This window comes from Triticum urartu, chromosome 3A (assembly GCF_056163025.1).
Source record: "Triticum urartu cultivar PI428250 chromosome 3A, HENAU_Tu73, whole genome shotgun sequence".
In the NCBI taxonomy this organism is placed as follows: domain Eukaryota; kingdom Viridiplantae; phylum Streptophyta; class Magnoliopsida; order Poales; family Poaceae; genus Triticum; species Triticum urartu.
The window spans coordinates 475,276,507-475,286,731 of record NC_141875.1 but is presented as its reverse complement, the minus strand read 5'-3'; positions in this window follow the sequence as shown (position 1 = coordinate 475,286,731).

Here is a 10,225-nt window from a genome sequence, read left to right as displayed (position 1 = left end):
TCTATTGTCTATTCCTCAAATTACTCGTGATAATAATGTCCTTGCTGAGTTTCACCCTTCTCGTTTCTTTATTAAGGATCGGGACACGAGGGCCGTTCTGCTTAGCGGTTGTCTTCGCCATGGCCTGTATGCACTTGATGCGCCATGTCCACCTTCCATGCCGTCCTCTCCTCAGGTGTTCAGTGGTGTTCGTGTGTCGTCTACACACTGGCATGCGCGCCTTGGTCACCCGGCGGCTCCCATAGTTCGACATGTTTTGCATCATCATGATCTTCCAGTTGTGTCCAATAAAACTGCTGAAACTATTTGTGATTCCTGTCAGCTGGGCAAGAGTCATCAACTTGCTTTTTTAGAGTCTAGTCGTGTTGTGAAACATCCTCTTGAGCTTGTTTTCTCTGATGTATGGGGTCACGCCCAGACATCCGTTAGTGGTCACAATTATTATGTCAGTTTCATTGATGCTTACAGCCGTTTTACTTGGTTATATCTTATTAAACGTAAGTCTGATGTGTTCGATGTCTTCATTCAGTTTCAAGCACACGTTGAGCGTCTTCTTAAGCAGAAAATCATCCATGTCCAATCCGACCGGGGGGGTGAATACCACAACCTCAACTCGTTTTTTAACAAACTTGGGATTTCGCACCGCGTGTCATGTCCTCATACACATCAGCAGAATGGTACTGCCGAGCGTAAGCATCGCCATCTTGTTGAAACTGGTCTAACCTTGCTCGCTCATGCCTCCGTCCCGTTTCGGTTCTGGAGTGATGCCTTCTCCACAACTTGTTTTCTCATAAACAGGCTTCCCTCGAGACTTCTGAAAATGCAAACCCCTCTTGAACTTCTGCTTAATGAGACTCCAGACTACACTTTTTTCAAAGTGTTCGGTTGTGCATGTTGGCCTCACTTACGTCCTTATAACAAACGCAAGCTAGAGTTTCAGTCTAAGAAGTGTGTTTTTCTCGGGTATAGTTCTCTTCACAAAGGGTACAAGTGCTTGCGTGTTCCTACCAACCGCGTCTACATCTCTCGTGACGTAGTATTTGATGAAAATGTTTTCCCTTTTCATGCACTTCCGACTAACCCTACCACTTCTACACCACCGGTGCCTGTGTCCACACCTACGCCTGATCAATTTGTGGATGTTGCATATGCCCCTTCGTTGCTCCCTAATCATGCTGCAGGTATTGGACGTGGTGCCCGGCTCGAGCTACTTGATGAACAGGTCACCGATGAGCTCCCTGGTCAGGACGTGCATGTGCCATGCATGACGGGCGGCACCCGCCAACCCGTCACCGTCTCACCTGCTTCGCGGGCGCCGGGTCAGCCTGGCTCCACGCTGGCCCCACGGGCGCTGGGCTCGCCAACGCCAGCCTCGCCTGGCTCGCTTACCTCGTCAGCACCAGTGGCCTTGCCAGCGCCCGCTTCGCCCGGCGCGCAGGCCTCACCAGCGCCAGCCTCGCGTGGCTCGCCCGGGCCACTGGTGGGTCTCTCGCCCGGGCCGGCTGCTGCTGCCGCCAGCCCAGAGGCCCCGTCACCTACTCCGGCACGGTCCGCCTCTGCACTAGGGTCGCCGACCAGCCCTGCCTCGGTCACTGGCGTGCCTGACTCGTCTGACTCGGCACTGGCCTCGTCAACATCCTCTGCTGCACCGACTTTGCCAGTTGAACCTGCTGTCACTCTTCGTCCTCGCACATGGAGCCAGTCTGGTGTCTTTCGTCCAAAGAAGCGGACGGATGGCACGGTTGCGTGGCTTGCTGCGTGCATGGCTCACATTGCTGGCGATCCCACTGCAGAGCCTCGTCACTTTCAGGCTGCACTGAGTATTCCTCATTGGCGTGCTACAATGGAACAAGAGTTTCAGGCCCTCCAACAGAATGATACTTGGCGTCTTGTTCCTCTAGTGTCTGGTGTCAACGTCATTGATTCCAAGTGGGTTTTCAAAGTCAAGAGACATGCTGATGGCTCCAATGAACACTACAAGGCACGATTAGTTGCAAAGGGATTCAAACAGAGGTATGGTCTTGATTATGAAGACACTTTCAGTCCCGTCATCAAGCCTACTACCATTCGATTACTACTGTCTCTTGCGGTTACTCGCGGATGGTTCCTTCGTCAGCTTGATATGCAGAACGCTTTTCTGCATGGCATTCTGGAGGAGGAGGTTTATATGCGTCAGCCACCTGGTTTTGTTGATCCGACACGACCTCACCATCTCTGTCGTCTGGTTAAGGCATTGTATGGGCTCAAACAGCCTCCTCGTGCATGGCATGCTCGCCTTGGATCTGTTCTCGGGCTCTTGGGTTTACTCCTTCCACTGCTGATACGTCACTGTTTCTCCTCCAGCGCCCTGAGGTTATGATGTATCTTTTGGTTTATGTTGATGATATCATTCTCATCAGTTCCTCCGCTGCTGCTGCTGATCGCCTTGTGATTGCCCTCCGTGATGATTTTGCTGTCAAGGATTTAGGTGCTCTTCATTTTTTCCTTGGTCTTGAGGTTTCACGGTCCTCTGCTGGTTTGACTCTCACTCAGAAAAAGTACGCCTTGGACTTGTTGCGTCGTGCTGGAATGCTCACATGCAAACATGTTAACACTCCGATGTCTGCCATTGATCGGTTGTCTGCTCTTGACGGTGACCCTCTCTCGTCTGATGATGCTACTGAGTATCGCAGTATCGTTGGTGGTCTGCAATACCTTACTATTACCAGGCCTGATATCTCCTATGCAGTCAACCGTGTCTGTCAGTTTTTGCATGCACCGAGGACGTCTCACTGGTCAGCTATGAAGCGTATTTTGCGCTATGTCAGTCTTAATGCCTCTTATGGTTTGCTTCTTCAGTCTGCACCGTCGTATGAGCTCTCGGCTTTCTCTGATGCAGATTGGGCTGGTAGTCCGGATGACAGGCGATCCACGGGGGGCTATGCAGTATTTCTGGGTCCTAACTTGATCGCTTGGAATGCTCGCAAGCAAGCAACTGTGTCTCACAGTAGTACTGAGGCTGAGTACAAAGCTGTTGCTGATGCAACTGCTGAGATCATATGGGTACAGTCTCTGTTGAGAGAGTTGTGTGTTCCTCAAGCTCGTCCTCCGGTCCTGTGATGTGACAACATTGGTGCGACATATCTTTCTTCTAACCCGGTGTTTCATGCTAGGACAAAACACATTGAGGTGGATTATCACTTTGTTCGGGAACGTGTTGCACAGAAGCTACTCTGTATCAAGTTCATCTCGTCAAAGGATCAACTTGCTGACATCTTCACGAAGTCTCTTCCACAACCACAGTTTGTAGGCTGTAGGCGCAATCTTAACTTGCTTTGTACTTCAGGACATAGTTAAGATTGAGGAAGGGTGTTAAACTGTATATACGTAGCCTCTGTATATCTGTATTGTAACATTGTATTGTACCCCTTGGGTACCTCTATATAATGAGATAGCCACACCCCAGGTTAAGGGTGTCGAGCAGTTCCCAAATCATATGTTTAACACCTTCGTGTTTAACACCCCAGGTTAGCTTGCCTTCCACGCTCTTTTTTCATCTAGTTTTTCACCCCCCCCCCCTAAGAAAAGAATCCATTTTGCATATTTTATCTTTCGTGTTTTGCTTTAAATTTTTTTACTTTTGCTTATATTTCAAAATAATCATAATATATCTATTAAAAATTCCCTTTACATACAAAGTTTAAAAAGTTTATTAATTGAAAATGTTTTTAGTGCATAAAAAAATATAATGTGTATGGAAAAAATACATCAAAACCTATATATTAAAAAGTGTTAGTCATGTTTTAAAAAATGTTTAACATGTATATAAAAATATTTATGATGTATATGTACAATGTGTATGGAAAAAAAAGTAGACATAAAAATCTATATGTTTTAATAAAATTTTAATCATGTATTTGAAAAAGGTTAAACATATATCCAAAATATGTTGCTGATGTTTGAAAAAATGTACAATGGGTATGAAAAAAGTAGGCATAACATAGTATAAGTTTTCATTAATGTTAATGTTGTATTTAAAAATGTTAAACGTATATCTATAAAATGATCCTGGTGTATTGGCTAAATGTAGAATGTGTATGAAAAAAGGCTGAATTCAAAATATATGCTTGAAAAAATGTTAATTATGTATTTGGAAAATGTTCAATGTGTACACAAAAAATGTTTGTAAATTTTTTTAAAAAAATTGCGTAGGATAAAAACGTTTATTTCCATTAAAAGAATGTGTTTGACGTTTTATAGAAAATATTCAAGTATTTTCAAAAAATGTAGGTGAAATATCTCAAAATATATATACAATGGTAAAACAATGTTGAGTAGTTTCAAAAATATGTTTTTGGCCATTGAAAAAAATGTTTGATGTGTATTTGAGAAATTTTGACCATATATTCAAAACAGTTTTCAGAACCATATATTAAAATAAAAAAGTACATTATGTACATGAAAACCCAGCGAACGAAAACAAGATGAAAAATGGGCCGGCCCAGTAGCTACACACGTTATACTCGCTCTAACATAAATATAGTCTTTGCCTGTTGCGAGTCCTATCGCCGCATCACTTCAATGAACGCCCTACTGGACTGGCACAACATCATCTTTCTTTCGTTTATTCATTCATTCGCACGGACGTGCGCGCGCGCGCGCACACACACACACACATAATTACTTAGATTTGGAAAGTGTTCATCGCTCGTTCAAAAAATGTTCACGCGGTGTAATAAATTTATTCGAGAATTTTATCAAACAGTCGTACCATTGTTTTTTATATTAAATTTTAAAAGTGTTCCACGTGTTTTAAATAAATATATCTGAAATAATTAAAAAATGTTGATACAATGTAAAAATAATAATTCATACCATTAAAAAATGCTCCAATACTTGTTTGTGACTTAAATATATGTTAAGATGCATTGAAATAATATTCAAGTAATTTTTAGAAAATGTTTCATACAATTCAAATAAATGTACATGACATTGTGAAGAAGTACAGATGTTTCCAAAAATATGTTCATGAAATTGTAAAATTATTTAGGAAATGTAAAATCAGGTTCTCAAAATAAAAAATGTTCGACTCAAAAAAATATTTTTCCTACCATTATTTTTTTAATGTGTATTTGGAAAATATTTAACATGTGTTAAAAAAAGGTTGGAACATGCAGCTATCGAACGCTTGCTTGGAGGGGATGGCAATTGCGAACATTTTATATGACAAGTTGTATAGGGTGGTAATTTATTTTGAAACGCACGGAGATTTCTAGAAAGAAGGGAAAAAATTGATACAGAAAGGGCCGAATTTGCCATCTCCTACAAGGTAAAGTTGCAAAAAAAATCGCTTGCCACTCCATTCCCAACTAAAGTTTGCCGGTTATCATTTTGGTTAGAAAAATGTTTGTCATATTTTTGAAAATGTTGAAAGTGTATAAAAAAATGTTCCACGTATATACAGAAAAAATATAGCACTTGTATTAAAAAAAGGTTACATATATGGAAAAGCACAAAAAAACCCAGAAAGGACAAAAAGAAAAAGGAAAGCAATGAAAACGGTAGAGAAAAATAGAATATAAGAATCAGAGTAAAATGAAAAGAAAAACAGTAAGTAAATCGGAACAAAAAAACACCTGGAAAGACAGGAAATACATTGTGTGTGAAGGCATATCCCATAAAAGAATACCGTTAATTGCTGCACCCTTGCTGAACTGCCCCACATGTGTGGACGCTAGAGGTGAGAGGTTGGAAGATATAGGGAGCGTTTGGATCCATAGTAAGAATAGTTACAGCCTTGCTGGGGCAAGGTTAAGTGTTTGGAATTGTTAAATTATCTTAGCTTTTGTGGGACAACTAGCTTGGGTGGGCTAGAAAAACCTTGCTAGCTCAGGAGAGCCAAATCGGCTCGCTTTCAACCGGAAACTTCGCGTGCTGAAAAATCGACGATCCACTCATGACAATGATTTTCATCGGGGCAAGGCTGGTAAGAAAAAAAACCAAAGCGTTTGACCAGGTAAGGTTGGCAAAGCAAAAGCTGGCTAGCTGGGCTGGCTGAGCAATTTGCTTACTAAGCAAATGTAACCAAACGCTCCCATAGCCCTCATGGCGCGAGTGTTCGGCTGTCCTAGGAGCACACTCCTTCATATGTTTGTCTGTTAGGTGGCTAGTTATTTTTATTTCATTTTAAATTCAATATATATTTTGAAATATTCTAAATATATACTTCAAAGATAACAATAGGTAAATTTTTAAAGATGGTTAGCATGCATTTAAAAATGTTCATGCATTGTATTTTTTGTTATTTCCATTTTGAAAAAAAAGTTTGTATATCATTCAATAAAATAAGGGCAACATTTTAAAAATGTTACCATGCTTGAAATAATTCCAGGACATTTTAGAAATATATTTATGGCATGTAAAAGGAATGTTCACATAAGTTTGTACAAAATTTTGTACCATTTAAAAAAAGTTTCTGCAATTTAAATGATGTTCACTCGTTTAAAAAATTGTCCATTGCATTTTTGGAAAATGTTTATCTCTACTCCTATAAAAGACTCAGTTGGTGATGATGATGTGCCTGCCATCCGTCATTTCTGACCATTAGATTTGCATCTAAAGACTGTGAGATAAGTTGTGGCCTTTTTGCAACAATAGCTCACTTCTCTGCTCCAATTCACATAAAATCCCTTATTATCTTGAAACCAATCTCATCCCTCTCCCGTCTCATCAAAACAACCCAAGGAATATATTTTGAGTGAAACATAATATATTTTTAGTGATATATGTATATCAAAACTAGAGTAATTTCTTTCAAGTTTGTGAACAAGTATTATTCTACTTTGGATCCATTGCAACGCACGGGCACATCGCTAGTATAGTGTAAAAACATGTTTCATACCTTTTCAAAAATGTGCATGATATTATTTAAGAAAAAAATAATCTAATGTAAAACAAATGTTCACTTAATAAAAAAATAGGTTTCATACTATTCTGAAAAATTTTCAATGTGTATTTGAAAATGTTTAACAATTATTATAAAGAATTAAGAAAATATAATCTTGTATTTGAAAAATGTTCAACGTGTATTGAAATCTATTAATAATTATTAAGAATATTAGTCAGACTTATAGTTAAAAAACATTCTTCATGTATTTGAAAAATGTTCAACGCATCAAATAATTGTTACAGGTGTATAAAAATGTACAATATGTATTGCAGAAAGTTGAGAATATTATATAAGAAAAGGTAAAAAGAACAAGAACAAAGAAAGTGAAAACCTATTAAAAAGTACATAGAAACAGCAATATGAAAACCCATAGAGCCTGGGGAAAAAAGGAAAAAACAAAGATAACCAAATAAAATAAATATAAAAAATGAAAATGAAAATAAACCAGGAGAAACAAACAACCGGAAAAACTGTGCCATGAAGGCACTTGCTGTGAAGAAATGGTTATTGCTTAACCCTTGTTCGGCTGGCCCAGATAGGTGAACGCCAGAGGCGTACGTGCATAATCTCACAATAAGCGAGATATAGCCCCCACACTTCACATTTCCTCGAGAGCAACTAATTAAGGGGTATAGCCGCCACCACATGCCGCGTGATGGGTGCTCCCTCAGGATTTTTGTCTTCTTTATTTTTGGATACTCATTTTTGAGTTTAGATGGGTATTTTTTGACTTTTTGATTTTTGCCTGATTTTTCCTAGGTTTTGGAGAGAAAGAATTCAGATTTTTATTTGCGCAAGAAATGAGCTTCCACGAGAAGCATAGATTTGCTTCCGTGAGAAGCACAATGGTGCATCTTCGGAAAGAAAAAAATGCATTCTTTTTTTCCACGAGAAGCATACGCGTGCCTCTAGGAAAAAGGAAAAAAAACAATGTGTTTTGTTTTTATTTCACGAGAAGCATATATTTTCTTTTCGTGGAGGCATAGATTTGCTTCTGCCAAAAATACAACTTTGCCTCTCAGAAAGAAAAAAAGATGTGTTTTTTTGCTTCCACAAGACGTACAGATTTTCCTTCATGAGAAGCATGGATTTGCTTCTCAAAAAGCGAGAAAAGTGAGGGAAAAACCTCACTTCTGTCTCTAGTTTTTTCCTTCAGATAATTTCCCTTTTTCATAAAAGAATTCATTGAAAATTGTTACCATTGGTCGAAGATCTGGGCATGACAAATCCAACAACGAAAATGGTTCGAAATTTGGACACACGATTGAAGAGATAAAATGTTTGAATAAATGAATACATGTGAAAAACTCACAGATTGCGATAAGTGGTGTGCGTGCAATATGCCACCTGTTAGTGCTATGCCACCCGTCAGTGCCCGAAAAGGTGTGAGTGACCATTGCAAGGGTTAACTCTTAATTAGTGATTTCACCTTTCCTCTTGCCTAGGGTCAACTTGGGGGAAAAGCCGCATCCTGCGTACCCTTCATACTTTGTATATGCGCCCGGCCCATTTCCTACACGTTTGCGTGTTTCCTTTTCTTTGCTGCGTGTTTTTCTACAAGTATGCTAAAAAAACAAATAAAATGTATATTGTCCGTTTGTTTCCTATGCATGCGGCTTGCCCTTTCTTCCAAGATTTAGATACTATGCTTTTTTTTTGAGATAGCTTACCAGGCTTGCTGCCTGGTGGTGCTGTGGGTTTTTTTAATATGAACTATTTATAGAATAAAATTGTGAATAAACACAGAAAATGTTACGACATCTTATAATAGTGACGAAGTGAGTATTTTCTTGTTAGTAGTTGGGATTGGAAAATGCCCGCCAAAGAAAGCAAAAAAGTGCGAAAACGAATAACAGCATGGTCCCTCCATTCACAACATACACGAAGTGAAAGTATGCGTATTTACTGTGATTTGTTTCACTTTTTAGTACTATATACTCCCTTCACTCACAAATATAAGATGTTTTAATATGTACTCCATACGGACTAAAATAAGAGAACAAATATATTGAAATGTGTCTATATATATTTGTTTTTTTTAGAAAATCTTATATTTGTGAACGAAGCGAGTAATATCTTTTCAGTACTCACATAGTACAGATATCCTATACGCCCTTCGTGCACTGTTATTAATATGTCTCAGCTTTTTTGTGATTCAGATTTATATAGACGCATTTTAGTGTGTTCGTTCACTTATTTTAATCCGTATGTTTTCCATCGTATTGAAATATTCAAAACATTCTGAAAACGGAGGGAGTAATAAATTACTCGAGCTGTGAGCTGTGAGCTCGAACGCGACTTGTGTGGCATGTGACGTGCGTGCGTGTTCCCAACTGCTAACAAAAAGGAGATTCCAACCACCAACAAGTAACCGCTCACATGAAGAGAGCACACCCAGCTAGCTGGCTGAGCTACACCTCCTTCTAGAAGATCGCCGTGACGAAACTGAACGATGATCCCCCGCTGGCTGCTATCGATCGCGCTAATTGAAAAAATGGCAGGAGTATAATCAGCGCAAATCATTGCCGAGGTCAAATCACAGGATTCGGACCGCTACAACAAATCGCGGCAGACCGTACGATTGATTCAATAATCAACAATATCAAAAACATGTGCTACTGTGCTTGGGATGGGAGATGGTGGAGCGTCAGGACGGTACCGTGAGCGAGATCAAGTCGAGAGCGGAACGTTTGGAATATATCTGCATCGGCATTGACAAGGCAACAGTTTTCCTGATCTTGTGCATCAATTCAGTAGTAGTACTACTAAAAAAATTATGGGGACAAGGGCAACGATAGTAGTAAAGTCGATCGATGGGGACACTCCTGCAGTTCGGTCGTTGTTCGTTAGTTACTTAATCGAGTTGACCCCGCGCGCCTTGGAAGCCAATCGTGCGCCTTGGAGACCAAGCATCTGCCGATGATGCCCGGAGCTGCGGACAAGCAGACGGCTGCATGAAAACAATAGGAAAATCCGGCCAACTGATGCTTAGCCCAGAATTAGAATTGAAAAAGGTGGAATATTGACCAGCAGGGCAAGCAATGAAGCTCGGCTTGGATGCCAAGAAACCAATGCAAAAAGGAGTTCAGGATCATCATCCTACAAACAATAGACAATAGACAATAGCGACGTCTAACCTTAGATACGGACGCCCTGACGGGGGCTCGCTGTGCAGTTCAAATACGTGTCTTGAAATCATTCAAGTTGTGCGTACAGCATCGGCACTCTTTGGAAAGTCATGTACTCCTACTCCACCTGTAGCATTGTGGACAACTCACATCCGTCCAAAATCCGGGC